At 36.1% G+C, this 15868-nt stretch overlaps 1 long non-coding RNA gene across 1 annotated transcript; it reads left to right on the forward strand.

Annotated features, from left to right (window-relative positions):
- Window positions 1-241: 241 nt before the first annotated feature.
- On the forward strand, window positions 242-14929 carry LOC149527814 (uncharacterized). The gene is made up of 2 exons (XR_016359637.1): window positions 242-413; window positions 1704-14929. It is a non-coding gene; the product is annotated as an uncharacterized LOC149527814 (long non-coding RNA).
- The last annotated feature ends 939 nt before the right edge of the window (window positions 14930-15868 follow it).

A 15868-nucleotide genomic window follows, 5' to 3' on the forward strand; every position in this document is an offset into this window, starting at 1 on the left:
GTCACCCAACAATTTTCTAAAATATTACATTTGTAAATATGATTACATAACCTAAAATTGAATTATTAAACACAATTTATTAAAAAAAAAAATTCCAAACTACACAAAAACCCAAATCAATTATTATTATTATTCTCTAGTATCATTTATCATTTACAAAATTACTTCTATTTTTTAATTACTCTCCTAAACTAAGCTAAATATATTAATACCCATATTGAGATTCTTTTCCCAATTAAAACGCCAACAATCATAAAAGCCCCGGTTAGGGTTTGGAGGCGGAAGAATAAAAACGATAAAACAAGAATGTTTATGGTTTTGATCTAAGAAACCCTAGTTTTGTAGACGAAGTTTTTAAATTATCGTGAAGCAATTGTTTTCGGTCGCTGAAATCCCATTGATGGCCTTCTAGGGTAAATCCGGACTCATTTGCTTTACATGGTTGTATGCATTTTTTTCTTTCTGTTGTCTGTTCTTTCAAACTCTTTCGAGATATGCAAATGATGTTCATAAATAGGAAGATCAGAAACCCTCATTATAGGGCCTCCATGTTGTCATTTTATTCAGCTGATGCATTCTCAGTAGCACTCTATTAGGAATGCCAGTGACGCATTCTTAATGCTTTATCTAGAAATAGTTGAGCTATTAGTGTACGATATGCCAGGCGAGCATGGCAATTTTTTAACCAGATTCATTTTCTTATTAATAATCCTTACTAGCCATTTCTCTGTTGAAGTGTTTCGTTATATTAGAAATGCTCATTTGGGGAGTTTAATCTTAAGCGTCACAGAAGATGTTGTCTTTAGGGTTTGTTTTCTTGTATATAGTTAGGATTTTCATAGATATTCTGTTCTATAATCTATTCGTTGTCTTTTTCCTTAAAGTTTGCTTGTTAGAATACGGTATTAGAAAACTGGATCACATTAAGTAAAAGGTATTGATTTACGCTGTCAGGTCTATGATTTCTGCAGATGGGCATGCGATGATGACATTTTATATGATTATATAGAAGCCTGCGTATTTGCTGGCTGTGTTCTTATCTTCCATGACTCTGAGCATGCCTTTGCGTGCTCTGGAACCTGATGAACGCAGGCTATTTTTTATGCTTATTTATTTCAATTAGATCTATTGAATGGGCTTTGAAACAACCGTTTTTAAAATTTAATTTCATCGATTGAGTGTTCTTTTTAATCTCAATTGGATCTTTTGAGTACACTTTAAAGCTAGAGTTTTATAGATTAATTTCATCGATTGGGTTTTCGCTTTTTTTTTCCCCTCAAATTTAACTAGTAAATGTCAAGTTTCTTGTAACATTAAAAGATAAAAATGTTGGATTTGCAAAGAACTATAGAGAGTCATGAGTGTCGTATTGTCCTGTATTAAGATGCACCTAGGCTTATTGTATAATTGGTTTCAGTTACACATTCCCATGATGCAGCGGCTTTCTTCTCAAGTTATTTGCATTCAGTGGGTCTGTCAAATAGTTCATTCTAAAATGCGTTCTGGTTTATATTTAATCCCCTTATTGCTATTTTTTGAGGATCTATTTTAGAAAATCGTATGCCGTAAAGAACGAATCTGGTATTAATGTTAGCTGCGGTGTGGACACTCAATTTTTTGTTGTAGTAATGTTTGTAGTATTTGAATATGAATTTGGAATTATTTCATTAAATTGACTACACTGAGGCTTTATATGTCCGCAGATTGGTTTGCAATGTTAGCAAACTTTATGATAGGATGGAAGGGTGTTATCTTTGAATGTGGTGGTGTTTATCTTCCATGGCAGAGTATTCTTTTTTTGTGCCCCGAGACGGTATGCAGCTTGTCCTTTTTTTTGTGATCTAGCTTTTCAATGTGAATGCCTTTCTAGTCAGATTATGCCATCCTCGAACCTCAATGATCAATGAGCCAGTTTCGACGAATGATACCGTGCTGTCGGATGGATGGAAGGTTACCATTTGCACGTGTTTTGGAATCGTTTGGAAGTATGCTCTCAGGCTGGAGTCTTATGGGCGGGGCTTCCTTAGAAATAGAGAGCCAAGTCATGAGATTTTTTAGGAATGGCAGGGTCTTGGGAAGTTTTAGGAATGGCAGGGTCTTGTGAAGTTTTAATTGTATTTCATTCTTACAGTTTTAGTTTCTCAATTTAAGCAATGTGTAATGATTAATTTTTTATTTTTTTAAAAATTGTTTCTGAAAATTTATTTTTAGTGGGGAAATTTTTTATAAATTGTTGACATGTGGCTAACCCTGAGGTCCCATGAGGGGGGGCTCAGGTTCTATATTTAAGGAGGTTCTATATTTAAGGAGCTAGAGGTTCCATGATAATATTTTTTGGGGGGCTCAAGCTTAATTTGGAATCTTTTCCTATTAACTAGGAGCCCCTACTTTTTAGTTGAGTGGATGCAAAGGAGGGGAGGCTGGAAATAGCCTCTACTGTTTAGGGAAGAATTCTGCCACTTGGCAAGAACTTGCCCTTTATTTTCCTTCCAAATTGAAATCATCCTGCCAAAATTCTAAAAACAACAGTTTATAATTTTAATATTTCCTTCAATTTAGGAGCTAATTTTTTAAAGCAGATTTATATGTAATGCCATGCCCATGAGACCGCTCCCCTTTAAATGTTTCTAAAAAAGCTCAGCAGCACCCGCTCTATTTTTAAGCAAGCGGGTGCCCATGAGACCCCGGCCTAAAAATTCAGTGGCTTAAAAAGGAGGAGCTTCTATTTTGGAGGAAAAGATTCCAAATTATCCTCCAGCCCTCCAAAAAAATTTCTCACCAGACCTTTTTCACCTAAGAAATAGAGCAGTGGGATCCCAATGTTGGGTATTTCATAAGCAGCTTAGAGGAATTTGTGTTGAGTTTAGAGGATTAATGTATAAGTTTTGGTGAAACAGAAACTCTACATAAAACATTAATGACTGGAAATCTAATATTTTCAGATGCAGAAGTTTTTCAAAGCAATGACTTCATATGTAGATTTACGAAAACTTGACCGAAACGGAGAGAATAACTGAATCTCCAAATAGTGGAAGACGTATTTGGCAGATGAGATTATCGTTTGTTCTTGTTCTAGGAGGAGGGAGATTTTTCATCTTGGAATTCGAGTTGTTCCTCAGGGTTGGTCCCTATTTTTCTCATAAGGATTTTCTATGCATGAAGCCACGCTCAAATGAAGATTTTCTCTTTTGCATTGTGGTGTTGGGCGATTCTTTAGTGGTTTTGGTAGGCTGTGTCTAAAAGCAGTTGAAAATAGTATGATGTTCTACTGTTTCAGAAGATGGTCAATTATAAACAGTAGAACATCTCATCTCCCATTGCAGCAAGAAATATTCCTTAGTGTGGACCCTTCCTCCTTGGTGGAAGGGGGTTGAAGGGTGTTTCCAGAACATCTTTAAGATACCTGAAGAATAAAATAACTTGAACATGAGAGGACAAGCTTTGCGTGTAAGGCAAGGTGAAATGGAGAATTAGAGAAGATGTTGGCAACCGTTATAATCTTATGCACGTGAAGTGATGAAAACCACTTGAAGGAACTTTTGTACTTGAAGGAATTTCTTCAAAGTAATGCCCTCATATGTGGGTTTACGAAAGCTTTGCCAATGGAGTGCGATCTAGCAAAAAGTGGATTAAGTATATGGTAGATGAGATTAGCATTTGCTTTTGTGCCGGGGATTTTCATTTTGGAATTTGAGGTGGCTCTTAATGTTGGACCTTGATTTGCATGGGGATTTTTTATTTGACACTTCTGCATTTCAGTGGAGAGTGGATCGGTTCTCTTCATCTTTCACGTTGCTGGAATTAAATTATGTATGCGTTTGGAATATGGTTGAAGTCGTTCGGTTCACCTAGAATAAGAGATGTATTAAGATATTTTTGGTCTTTGGATCCATAATTCACTAATCATTTTACTTAGAGTTGTACAGTTGTAATTTAGAAGCTGCTAACAATGATATACTTAGATTTGTGCAGTTGTAATTTATAAGCTGCTGACAATGATAAACAGAGACTTGTGCTACGCTGTGTATATTGAAGGGAAAGATAATTTGCAAAGTACTCTATGAGGTGGATGTTTTTTGGCAAATGAATTGGCTTAGAGATTAATGTGTAAGAAACTCGTGAAAATACCAAATGAAAATTTTGAAGAATCTTCCATTATAATCGTTAGGGCGAAGGAATACTCGTATACTCTTTGTAATGCCATTTTCACTCGGGAAAACTCCCAAATGTCGTCAACTTCTGACAGAGTAGTTTATATTTCAGAAATCCTTTTAGAAGGAAAATCTGAGTGCGCCTTGAGATGAAAGCCGCAATGCTTTAAAGATTAGGATACTGAATGTAGACAATGGATTTAATATTTGGTGCATTGAACACAACGAACTACAGATCATAAGAACAAAATTAGTGACCAGAGGAAGTTATGGCCAATTATTTTCTATTATTATTAGTTCCTTCCGCTGCAGGAAACTTTTGCCTAGGGCTCTGGTTAATTAGTTATTAAACTTCCCATATGCAGCCAATCTGAACGCTTCTTTGTCCTTAAAATATTTGTATTTCAACTAATATATGTTTTAAAACTGATGAAGTTGATTGGGAGTTACAGAAGCAGGGGCAGACTAGTGCTTTCACAATATCTAATGCAAGAGAAGAGGCGACAGTTGAGGAACGGGCATTGGGGTTAGGGTTGTTGCAGACTGCTTCCATATACTGAGGTCCGGTTCCGTCCATTGCAATGGGATGATCAAAAGGAGCAGCTGGCGGGTAGGGTTTTCCTTGCTTCATGCAGCTGTGACACCTATCAGTCCGTGTTACATATCCTCCATATCGCTCATAAAAGGAGATCTATTCCGATAACAATCCGATAACAATACTCCATTTTCGTTCAAAATATGTAAAGCATGCGGGTAACAAGGATATAACCATGTGATTTGGGGGCCGCTTAAAGGTGTACAAGTACACCCTTTCTGTTGTTCTGTTGTGTCTGGCATTTGCAGGTTTGAATTTTTACTTCCTTCGGTTTTTTGGATATACGTTAGCCGTAAACTGCTTAATCTCATGCTTGCCTGCCTGAAGTTTCTGCTATTTTTAGCTTTGAAAAGCTATAATAGGTTCTTTTTTTCCCTCTATCCAAGACTAAATTTCTCAAGGAGATGCAAGAGTTGGTTGGATTTGTCATAAAAGCACCTCACTGCCTTTTGGACAGCTCTGATATTGGTTTTGGACATCACACATGTTTGGAATATGTTTTGATTTTGAATGTGCTTGGTTTTTGAAAATTTTGGTTGTTGGCATGTAAATTGCGTGAATTTGGAATCTTTTTAGATTTGAAATCTTGGTTTTGTCGAGTTCTGCTTGGTTAGGATTTTCAATCTCTATTTTTTGTTCGGGATCAATGCTTAATGTTTGTAAAAGAAACTCTAGGAATGTATAATATCTGAATTTGTGTGAATTCATTGTTGTTGCATCATAGTGAAACTCTTGAAAGCTAGCCAAATTGCTAGCTGTTGCAAATTTTGGAATTGTTGATGTCTTTTTTTTATATTAATTATACTTTCTGTATGGGAGTCTAAAAGTAGCATCCTAACTGTGTTCAAAAGCACTTAATGGGAAAAAGATCCAAGAATTAGAGGTGCATCCTAAGGCTTAGTTACATGTTTATGAAAAGGTCAATAATATGTAGAAGGCTTGAAGCTTTTATATTAAACAATTGACAAGAAACATAAAAATTGTGCTTTGATCATGGCAAAATCACGACTACATGAAAACATATTAGAGCTTAAGTCCTTCAATCTATTTAGCTCAACATCAAATAGTAATGTGTTGGGGCTTACAAAGATGGTTCATTAGTGGGTTTTGTCAAAGGACAGGGGATCACAACCAAGTATTAGTTTAAGACTCTACTCCTTTGGTTTTCCCTACGCTTGTGGTTGCTTTGGGTGCTTGTAGTTCCTCCTTGTTTGACTAGGCTTTTGGTTCGTTTGATTATGGATGTAGTGGTTTCCCTTGTCTTTGTGGGTCAGGATCTTGTGGGTAATCTTTCTAGTATGGTATTGCATGTTTTGCGAGATGGGCTTGATGTTGATGCTTTGGGTTGGGAGAAGGAGGCTTCTTTGGTGGGTTGGACAAAGGTTTAAAAAAAAATACAAACAATCCCAACAATTCTCTAATCGGCTTCTTCGATCCCACTCTTTTGGGACTAAAGGGTCCTAAATGGTTTTATGAAGTTGTAGCTTGGTTGTAGAAGTGAATTGTGTTATTTGTGAGGCCACTCTGATTACTTTTTTTGGTTGGTGACCTATTTCTCCTCTGGTCTATTTCTTTTCTTTGGGCTCTATTGAAATTTTTTTTGTGTAAAGGGTTTTAGGCACCCTTCAAAACTCATTTTACTTAATCAAAAACCAAGTATTAGTTTAAGATTGTGCCTTAATTCTAAGGCTTTTGGCTGCCATTTTAGAGGCCTTATAATTCAACCTAATTAGTTGGTCAGATATGCAAGGAGACATGGACAAATTAAGGCACCACACTATAGCCCTATGTGCTATAATACAAACCATAATTAGGCCTTCACCCTATTGAAACCCATATATTGTTACTGTTCTACAACAATCTAGAGGATATGAAGCAATAACATATACTATACCACCAAAGCTTAGATTTTTGTATAGGAATAAATTATATATGATTTATGTTATGTATAGAGGCTACGGCCTTAGAGCGTATTTATTAGATGTTTATTTCAAGCATATAGAATTAAAGACTTAACTGATCTATAAGCAACAATGCATAAGCTCGAGGATGCAACAAGTAAATGGACACTAGATATAGGGCAACCACAAATCCTTTTCCATCTTAGATAACAATCTTTACACTGAGTCGTACATGTATGTAAGTTGGCTACTACCAATATTGCTTAAAACCCAAGTTAAAACTTATGCCCACAAAGAATCGGTATTAAGCCATGACTTAAGATTTAGTCACATTGGCTACCAAAGAATGTGTTTGATCTACTTACAATGTAAACCAGCTATGCATTACAAAACCAATTTGACTCTTGCTTGCCTTCTAGCTCATTTTGCTCTCCCACATGATGCTTGAATACCAAGCATCATTGAGCTCATATAGGCAACTCGAGCCGCTCAAGATCTCTAAGAAGATCCGATCCAACTGGCGACAACTGTATAGGCACCTTGGCGATATGTGGCTACAAGGTTGAACCAATGTGTGTTCAGAATGCCCTCATATGTTGCAATGTTTCTCAACATCAACTTGCCACTTGTGCTTCTTTGAACCAACTCGGATTGTTTAATTCTGATTTGTGCCAATCAAACTATGTAGCAACAAACCTTAACTTTAATGGCAACCATCCAATCATGATCTGTGTGCAAGTCATTAAAGTACACCTTCATATCAAGCTCAACAAAGACATTTCAGAGATGTTTGTGCTTGTTTTGAAGGCTATCTCATATTTACACCAACGTCTCTTTTAGAAGACACTACATTCTCCCCCACTTAAAATAGGCAACATCCTCGACATTGATGCACCCTGCCTTCCACAGAGTGCACAAAGATCTTTCATACCATCTCAAGCATGCTGAGTTGAGCTCCCCTTGGTGAGGAACTCCATTACACATTCTTCATCTTGCCATAGAATTTCATAACACTCCCATATCGTCTCTTCGTAGTCTGCTCCTTCCCAAACCACTACGAACTCCTTGTTTGCTTTCTTTGCAACGCCCCAAATTCTCATAGCCAACACTTCCTTGATGTGATGATGTGGATTCTCTAGAACATTCGTTGGACCTCTTTTAGGAATGTTTTGTGCCAAATCTTCAAGATTTGCATGTTGCAATTTGTGTTGCAAAACATCAAACACTAGATGTACCTACAGATGCAAAGGAAGATTCAACTTGTAGGTGACCTTCCCAACTTTGTGATGATCTCAAACGGTCCATCACAATGACAAAGTGAGGAGTTGACACTTCTAGGGGCCTTAAACTGATTCAAATTCATCCTTAGATAAGATAAGAGATAAGGAAAAATTATTAATGTTCAACAAGAGACCACAAGGATCAATGGGACTAAAAAACATACAAGATATGTTAGCATGAATGTTGATGATACTACTTTGGGGAGTATCCTAAGCATTGGAAAATATTGGCATGTTGCATAGCAGTAAGATTGTGAAGACAAGCAAAGTAATAAAGAGAGATTTTAGTTGCACGAACAAGGTTTTGATTGTCTAGTGATGCGCAGTCATGGACATGTTCAGTACAGTGTCCTGATGATGTGGTTCAATGCACAACATGTAAGTCAAAGACATGGAATTTGTACCTAATTTACTAAGAGCAGTACATAAATAGAGCATTAGAAAAGCAGTTCTTGATGTTTGTTCACTCTCTTACATCTAAGATGCAATGAAGAGATGCACAATCAACCAGTGAAAGAGGATAGTTTGTTGGTGATGTTAGCAAGTGCACAAGTGCTAGTCTCGCACGTGTGAAGTTTTGTATAGACTGTGAGTTGAAAATGCTATTGTAATTGCAACTAGCACTTGCTCTAGAAAGAGGTGCAAGGGTATGCTGATAGTTTTTTATTTTTATTTTTTAATTTATAGAAAAGACAAATTAAAGAGATGTAAATTTAAAAGAAAGATTTCAAATATATATATAATAGAGGAATATACACTTGAATAACCTCTTTGGAGGTTCAACAATATACAACTTTAATATTTGATTTAATGTACGACATCCCAATTCAAGAGTTGCTTTGAATTGCACACCTACAATAAGAACTTATTCAAACTAAAACAATTTGACTCACACCTAAACTAAACTTATGTTGCGAGGAACTCAACCAGGTTTGCCACATGTGCAACAATTATTATTGACTATTGTTGGAACATTAACTCCAACAATTGGTGCCTTGAAGATTGCTTGCATTGATTTCATAAAACCTTGTGCTTATTGGAAGAGTGTTTTTTTGTTTGTATTAATCTCATAGGATCTTGTGGCCATTGTATAATACATTCAGTTGTGTCGGAGAATGTGATGTTAAGAGCATTGTAGATGCCTTAAATTTTTAGCACTTATTTCAATGGCTTGTGTGATTGTTTCGGATTTTCCATTGTATACTCTTATCAATTGTACCTAGACATTAATTTTAAATTCACATTGATGTTTGATCATATTATTTTTTAAATGATATTGCAAGATCCTTGAACTTTGGGCAACATAAAATATATTTAAAAATAAGAAAACAATAACATTTTAATAGAAACTTAAATATTTATATTTGGTAGTTTTTATTTTATTATTGTTATATTGGTTATAAAATATACTCGACTTTACTCAAAATATTGAATATTGCCTTTATAGCTATTGGTTGCCAAGTTGGTGTATTTCTGCTTTAGACTTTGCCAATGTCGAGGCTGACACGGGAGAGTGTCTTTTCATCACCATTATGTGGGTCAACGTGTTCTTTGGCAATTTTGTGGCTCAATGGTAATGTAGTTTGTCGGGTCAGCTAGAACAAAATTTACCATCTTCAAAGTCATATGCTGAGGCCCAAAAGTTAAACATTTTTTAACCACTAGTTGTGCCTTGTTTGTGCTTCCATTTTTGCACACGTTACAAACATGCAAATCCAGACCTTCTGTGAGCAAACAAACGTTTGGAAAATAAGTGTTGTGTCAAAACATAATGCATTCTACTGTATGGGCGCGCAAGTCTTCAAGTATGTGGATCTATACGAACCCAAATCCGAGAAATCAACCACAGTTGAATGCAAGCCTCTATAAATTCAATTGCCACAACACTATTTAACTCTTTCATTGACAAAAGCACATTAAGTAGGAGAAAAAACCCAAGTTTATAGTCTCTGTTCACAAAAAGAGTTCTCAAGGTTGCAGTTTGTGATCACCACAGGGCCTTAAATCAACAATCTATAGTGACCAACTTTGGAGTTTTTGATCACATTGATAGACTATTTTCTTGTTTACTGAAGAAAAACTATTTGATACATAGTGTACACAACACAAAAGCTCTTTCTGAAAAAGTGAGATTCATATGGATTATAAAGAACTCCAAAACTTGAAATTTTAAATTTAATTTTGCTGCCTAGTTCCTTTCATGTGTGAATATATAAATGCAGTGGATAGGACATGAATGTTCAAACCTCCATTAAAATATTTACTTGAGTGTCGTCGACAGACAGAGAGGAGAGGAAATCACACCATGATCGTCCTCTCATCTGTAGTAGGTACATATGAGTTTGTAATTGTGGGTGAAACGCCTTCTTGTTTGCCTTCAAATCGATTTCATTGTAATTTTAAGTTATTTCAATTAATAAATTTGGTACCATAAACTCTTAGGTAGGCGTATGAAATGTGCATACATTTTTGTGAGAGTGGGGATATTTGGTGGTAGAAATTCTGGTTTTTGTAGGTGGATGAAAGGAATTTCAAGAAACAATTATATTCTTAACCAAATCCCCTGACTTATCGATCAAAATGGTTTAATTCTACTTGTTTAGCGAATTGTTGTACAGGATGCTAAGAGAATGGATCACAATTGGTTATTCTACTGGACATTTTATGAATGACATTTCTATAGATGCTTCAAATCCATTGCTCTACAAAGCCTTTTCTTAGCATTAAATTGTTCGACAACTATCTATATTTACCTAGTAAAATTTCCTTCAAAGGGCCCTTAAGTGGATCTTGGAGGGCTTTGTGTAATCTTAGCAACAGATCCAACTTCTACTGAGGTATGATCGTCCATCCATTTTGACCTAGAGATGATACTAAATCTTTTCTTGAAAATGTAACATGGTCTGATATGATAACCAATTTCTATTCATATGTCTTGTATTATATATCTCACACATTGGATAATACTTCTCCATGTATAATAACATACTTGTTTCTCAACAGAAAATGACAACTTCAAAGAGTTGTAATTGGTGCCACAAATTGTGTTGCTCAAATGCAACAAGGGTTACATTATTTTTATGGCATAAGTGTTGGTGTTTTTCACAGATATTTTGTGGTTTCAAGGGTTGCACATGCTATTTCTGCACATTTTTTCTTTCAAGCTTGGATAAGCATGGGTTGATTGCATGAGAATACATGGTGGCCATCCTAATGAATAATGACAGTATCAACAGTGAGAAGTAGAGGAAAAGAAGATCTTTTTGGTGGACAAGAGGATCCCCATGATTGAAAATGCAACACCAATATAGATGATTAGAATCACAACTTTAGCAAGCACATAGAGCCATGAGCCTTCCCTCCTACAAGAGATCAAGTGAAAAGATGCAAACAATACAAAACCCAAAGCACTGCACACACTACTGCCCATCAGGGACAAAAAAATATGCAAAATTTTTCACAAAAACAACCACAATGGTAGTTAGATGAATACAAAGAGACCTCAACATTAAAGAGTATTACATTCCACTGAATTTATGTCCACCACCTCATGCACAGGATTCACCAAGAGAAAGGTGAAGAACAAGTCGAGAAAGAGCACCAGCTGAACCAGATCTCTCATCAAATTCTTCCCCAGGTTCAGAGTAATGATTTCCCTGATGTCTTCTCCAAATGCTAGATAGCCGAGGACCGCAAAACCCCCGTAGACCGAAGTGGAGAGAAACAATGCAAGAGCCAAAATTTCCCAAAATTTTAGTTACTTATCACCTACAACTTCAAGTGGATGATGGAGATTCATGGAAAGAGATTCTTACACACCCCATTTCAATTTACTTCCCATTTTTGTAATAAATATCTTTCAAGAAACACAAAATTGTTTCTTTCTTGAATAACGATTGGATAAAGGAAAATGATAGGAGGAAAGCAGTGTCATCTACACGCCATGACAGAGATGTTATTTGAATAGATTGACTTGATGGAAGAAGAGAAGGGATTGGGCACATCACTTCATGCCATTAATAAGGCATTATCTAGTTAAATTTTTGCAGGCCTCACAATTGGCTGCCAATCCCGAGCGGTTTACCAGATCTCATGACAGACAGTTTATTATGGGGATGGACAATATAACCTGCAAAATTTTGGACTTCCGTAGGCGACAAGTAAAAGCAATCAGCTAAAATTGAAAATGATTGACAAATGCTTCTGACATTGCAATCTGTTAGTGCTCGATATGGTCACAATTTAAAAACTTGTAATTCATGTTTTTGAACCACTTCGAACTGAAGTTCGAAATAGTTCAAAGTGGTTCGATGGTTCAGAGATCCAAGTTAGTTCATTGGTTCAACGTGCTGGTTCAGGTCCAGGCTCAAAATTGTTAAGTTTAATGATTCAGTGCAGAAGTTCAGAGATCATAGTTTGGAGAAGTTCCTCGGCCAAAGAATAAAATACCATCATAGTGGATCTTCAGAGTTATTTTCATTGATTCAGAATGGTTTAATTTGTTTGAAGTCACAGATTCGAGTTCATACTTCAAGAGTTTATTAAGTCCACAATATTCAAAGATCAAAGCTTCAAGGTTCAAGGTGTGTTCAGATGATTGTTTTTAAAAATGTGCAAAATCTTTTGATGGATTCATAAAGGCAAAGATGCAGTTTAGGGCCCCACGTATTCAGAATTCCATGGCTGATGCCCAGAGTTACATGTTATTAAAGGCAATAAGGATGGGCATTTGAAGTTCATAATGAGCTATACTTGTTATGGAGACCATATAATTTGACATACTGAAAGGCTTCTTGTTACAATGAATTCGTCAATGAAGCACAAATGAGGCAATGAGAGGTCAGGCTGTGAAAGCTGCATGATCTGAGATAATCAAATGTACATGAATATAGCTTATGCTCGAGCTCAATAAAGAGAGGGTTGGTCTCTCATTCAGGAGCAAGGAAACCGAGCTTGAATAAGGTAGCGACATATTTGTGTGAATATGAGTCAAGATGTTCTCCAAAGCACCTGAGCCTCATCCTCCATCAGACTGAAAATGTAAAAAGGAAACAGAGTAGACAAAATGGTTGGATGGCTAGTCAAAGATGTGTTTGTGCAGATTATGTATATGGGCTCGGGTTTTGAAGTATATACAACATTCTCTCATCTTGAAACATGAGAGCATCCATGAGTTGGCACCTGATTTTGGAATGCACATTAATAGAAACTGCTGTCTGCTACGCCCATCATTCAAATATTTGTTCAATTGTTTCCTAGAAATGCGCCTTGCACTTCATGCAAACCTGATAATCTCCTATTAGTTTCACAAAGCACAATATATTATAGTCACGAATCGAGAACAAATCAAACAACTATAACATTACATAAGGTTGTGTGGTCGGAACCCAAGAATGAATGCATGTGTAAAATACTTAGTGCGACTTTCCCAAACTTGGGAATATGCGTGTACAGAGGAATAAAGAACAGTAAACACACCAAGAGAGAGGAAAGACAACACTTTGGTCATCTAAAAAAAGTTGCGAATGATGGAGACATTTTGAGAAAGAATATTCACATTGAAGCCGCATTATAATGGTTTGATAAAACTAATGATTCGTTGTATGGAGCATCTGAATTATCCTTGGTAGGCGCAATATAAGTTGTGTTGAAGCGATACTCATAGAGGCTCAGTTCCGTGAGAGAGAAGCTTCCTTAGCAGCAAAGGGAGGGTGTAGGAGACTGTTGCTCTTGTCTAGCTGTGATGTTAAAGCTTGCTCGAGGACTTTCACATTGGGCTCACGAGTTTAAACATTCTGTTATATATATATATATATATAGTTCATTACTAGTGAAGAAGAAGGTTTAGGTGGGGCACACAACTTTATTACACAGTATCCATGGAATTCCACGATTATAACTGTTGTTGATGTGGAAGCTATGGGTATAGGAGGCAAGTCCAGTTTGTTTCAGGGTGGTTCTGATCCTTGGATAGTGGAAACATTTTCTCGCGTGGCTAAGCATCCATCTGCACAAGTATTATCCCAGTATATATATATTCAGTTCTGGTGCAATAAAGTCTGCCATTGATTTCCAAGTTTACACAGAGGTTGCAGCCTGGTTCATTTTAGTATCTTGGAAATAATATGCTAGCTTTATTACGTGGAGTATTGACATCGCCTCACTTGCAAAAATGTGAAATTGCACAAAGATGGAGATTTTGATAAACAATAAATTTTTATTTTGATGAATTGGGAAAGCCACCGCTGTTACATAAAGAATTTGATGCATGATGACAGGTGCCGTGGATAGAATCTTGGAAGGAAGCAAATTACATTATAATGTTTTAATAAATGTTATATCACCATTAGTAAGAATGATATTTAAAGGCCGATGAAAACCTGATGGTAAAAAGGGGAAATTTCAAGAATCAATTTTAACTGAAGATGATTTAATCTTACTGAATTAAAGTTGAAGAACAATCAGAATGGTGGGAAAAACATAAACTTTGATAAAATTTATCAAGGAGAACCAACGAGGAAAAAAATTGAAAAGTTTCCACGGGAATGATTTTAATTAATAAAGATTTTCAAGAATCAGTTACGAAAAACAGAGAAAAGAGCCGACCACAGGAAAAGATAAAGGAAGTTAGTGGCAGAATGATCAAAGGGGTTCCATTCTGGTTTCTTCCAGATTGTAGACTTTGAGCTTCAGGCAGGGAGGAGATCTTGCAAAACTGTTCTATTTTTCTTGAGAGGTTGTGAGAGGCAGAGCATGGGCTTTTTCCTTCTTTTCTTTTTCAAAACTGGGTGTTTGAGATAGAGTTAGGATTTTGATAGTTGATGTAACATGGTGATGGGAGATTCTGTCTTTATTGAAATAATGATTTGATTGTAATGTGTAGAAGGTACTTTGTGAATCTTTTACAGTCAGGGAAGGGAGACTGGAGGTCAATAATATCGGAACTTTGATTATGGTGTATTTTCCTTGCACTGGTAATGAACTTTGAGTCATTTTCAGTTTTCTCTGAGTTACATTTCAATACCGTTGTTTTCTTGTCACATTATCTGTTTAGATACCTTTAAAGGCTCTAGTTTTTATCTCTCTCAAGACAATAGAAAACATATTTTCATTTTCATTACACAACGCAATGTTCAGCAAATGAACTTTGTGTCACCTGCTGTTCTTTGTTTTCTTTTTATACAGTAGTATAAGTTTACGCGTCTATGCTGTGTTTATGGATAGATGTTTGATATCCTTTCATGCTTTCTGGTAAAAGCACCCACATTTAATTCATTGAACATCTTGTACGAGGAGCTGTACCCGATAAAATTCAGAAGAAGGTTATTAATCCCATGATAACCTCTCCAACTGTTGGTGTTAGTTTGTTCTTTCACTTGGGCATTCAGGGTCATATTTGCATGTATTTCTTCAAAGGACAATCTGTTCACTAACACAATCATATCGTAAATTTTAAATCAAGTCGCCATCACATCACTTCAATCCAACTCGAAAACCATGATCGGGAAACAAGTTGGTTTATCGAAAAACAAGCTAGTTTATTGGTGTGAGGCAACTTCAAGTTGCAAGAAACCTCATAGGAAAATCCTATCGGCTAATTAATTAATTATCTTATTATAATTAATTAGGAAAGCCTCCAAGCTGACTCAAGGAATTATTCTGAAGATATGGTATAAAGGAAAGATGTTTTCCTTGTTTGTAATGTGTTGTGATCATTGTATGAAGTGCGAAGTGCGAAAAGGAGCAGACAAGATAAGATAAGATAATATTATTAATGTCCAACAAAAGACCACAACAAGGGTCTATGGGACTGGAAGCTTACACCAAGAAAATAGCAGACAAATGGAGCACCAAATAATGTCCACAAAAGAACAAGTACAACAAAAGAAGAAAGCAGGAGACATCACAAAAGATTAGGTATCTGTCATCGCAGGGAAAATG

The sequence above is a fragment of the Cupressus sempervirens genome, unplaced genomic scaffold, assembly GCF_028749045.1.
Source record: "Cupressus sempervirens isolate cs-2001-9-10 unplaced genomic scaffold, ASM2874904v1 CseChr00s100013_2_01, whole genome shotgun sequence".
Taxonomy (NCBI): domain Eukaryota; kingdom Viridiplantae; phylum Streptophyta; class Pinopsida; order Cupressales; family Cupressaceae; genus Cupressus; species Cupressus sempervirens.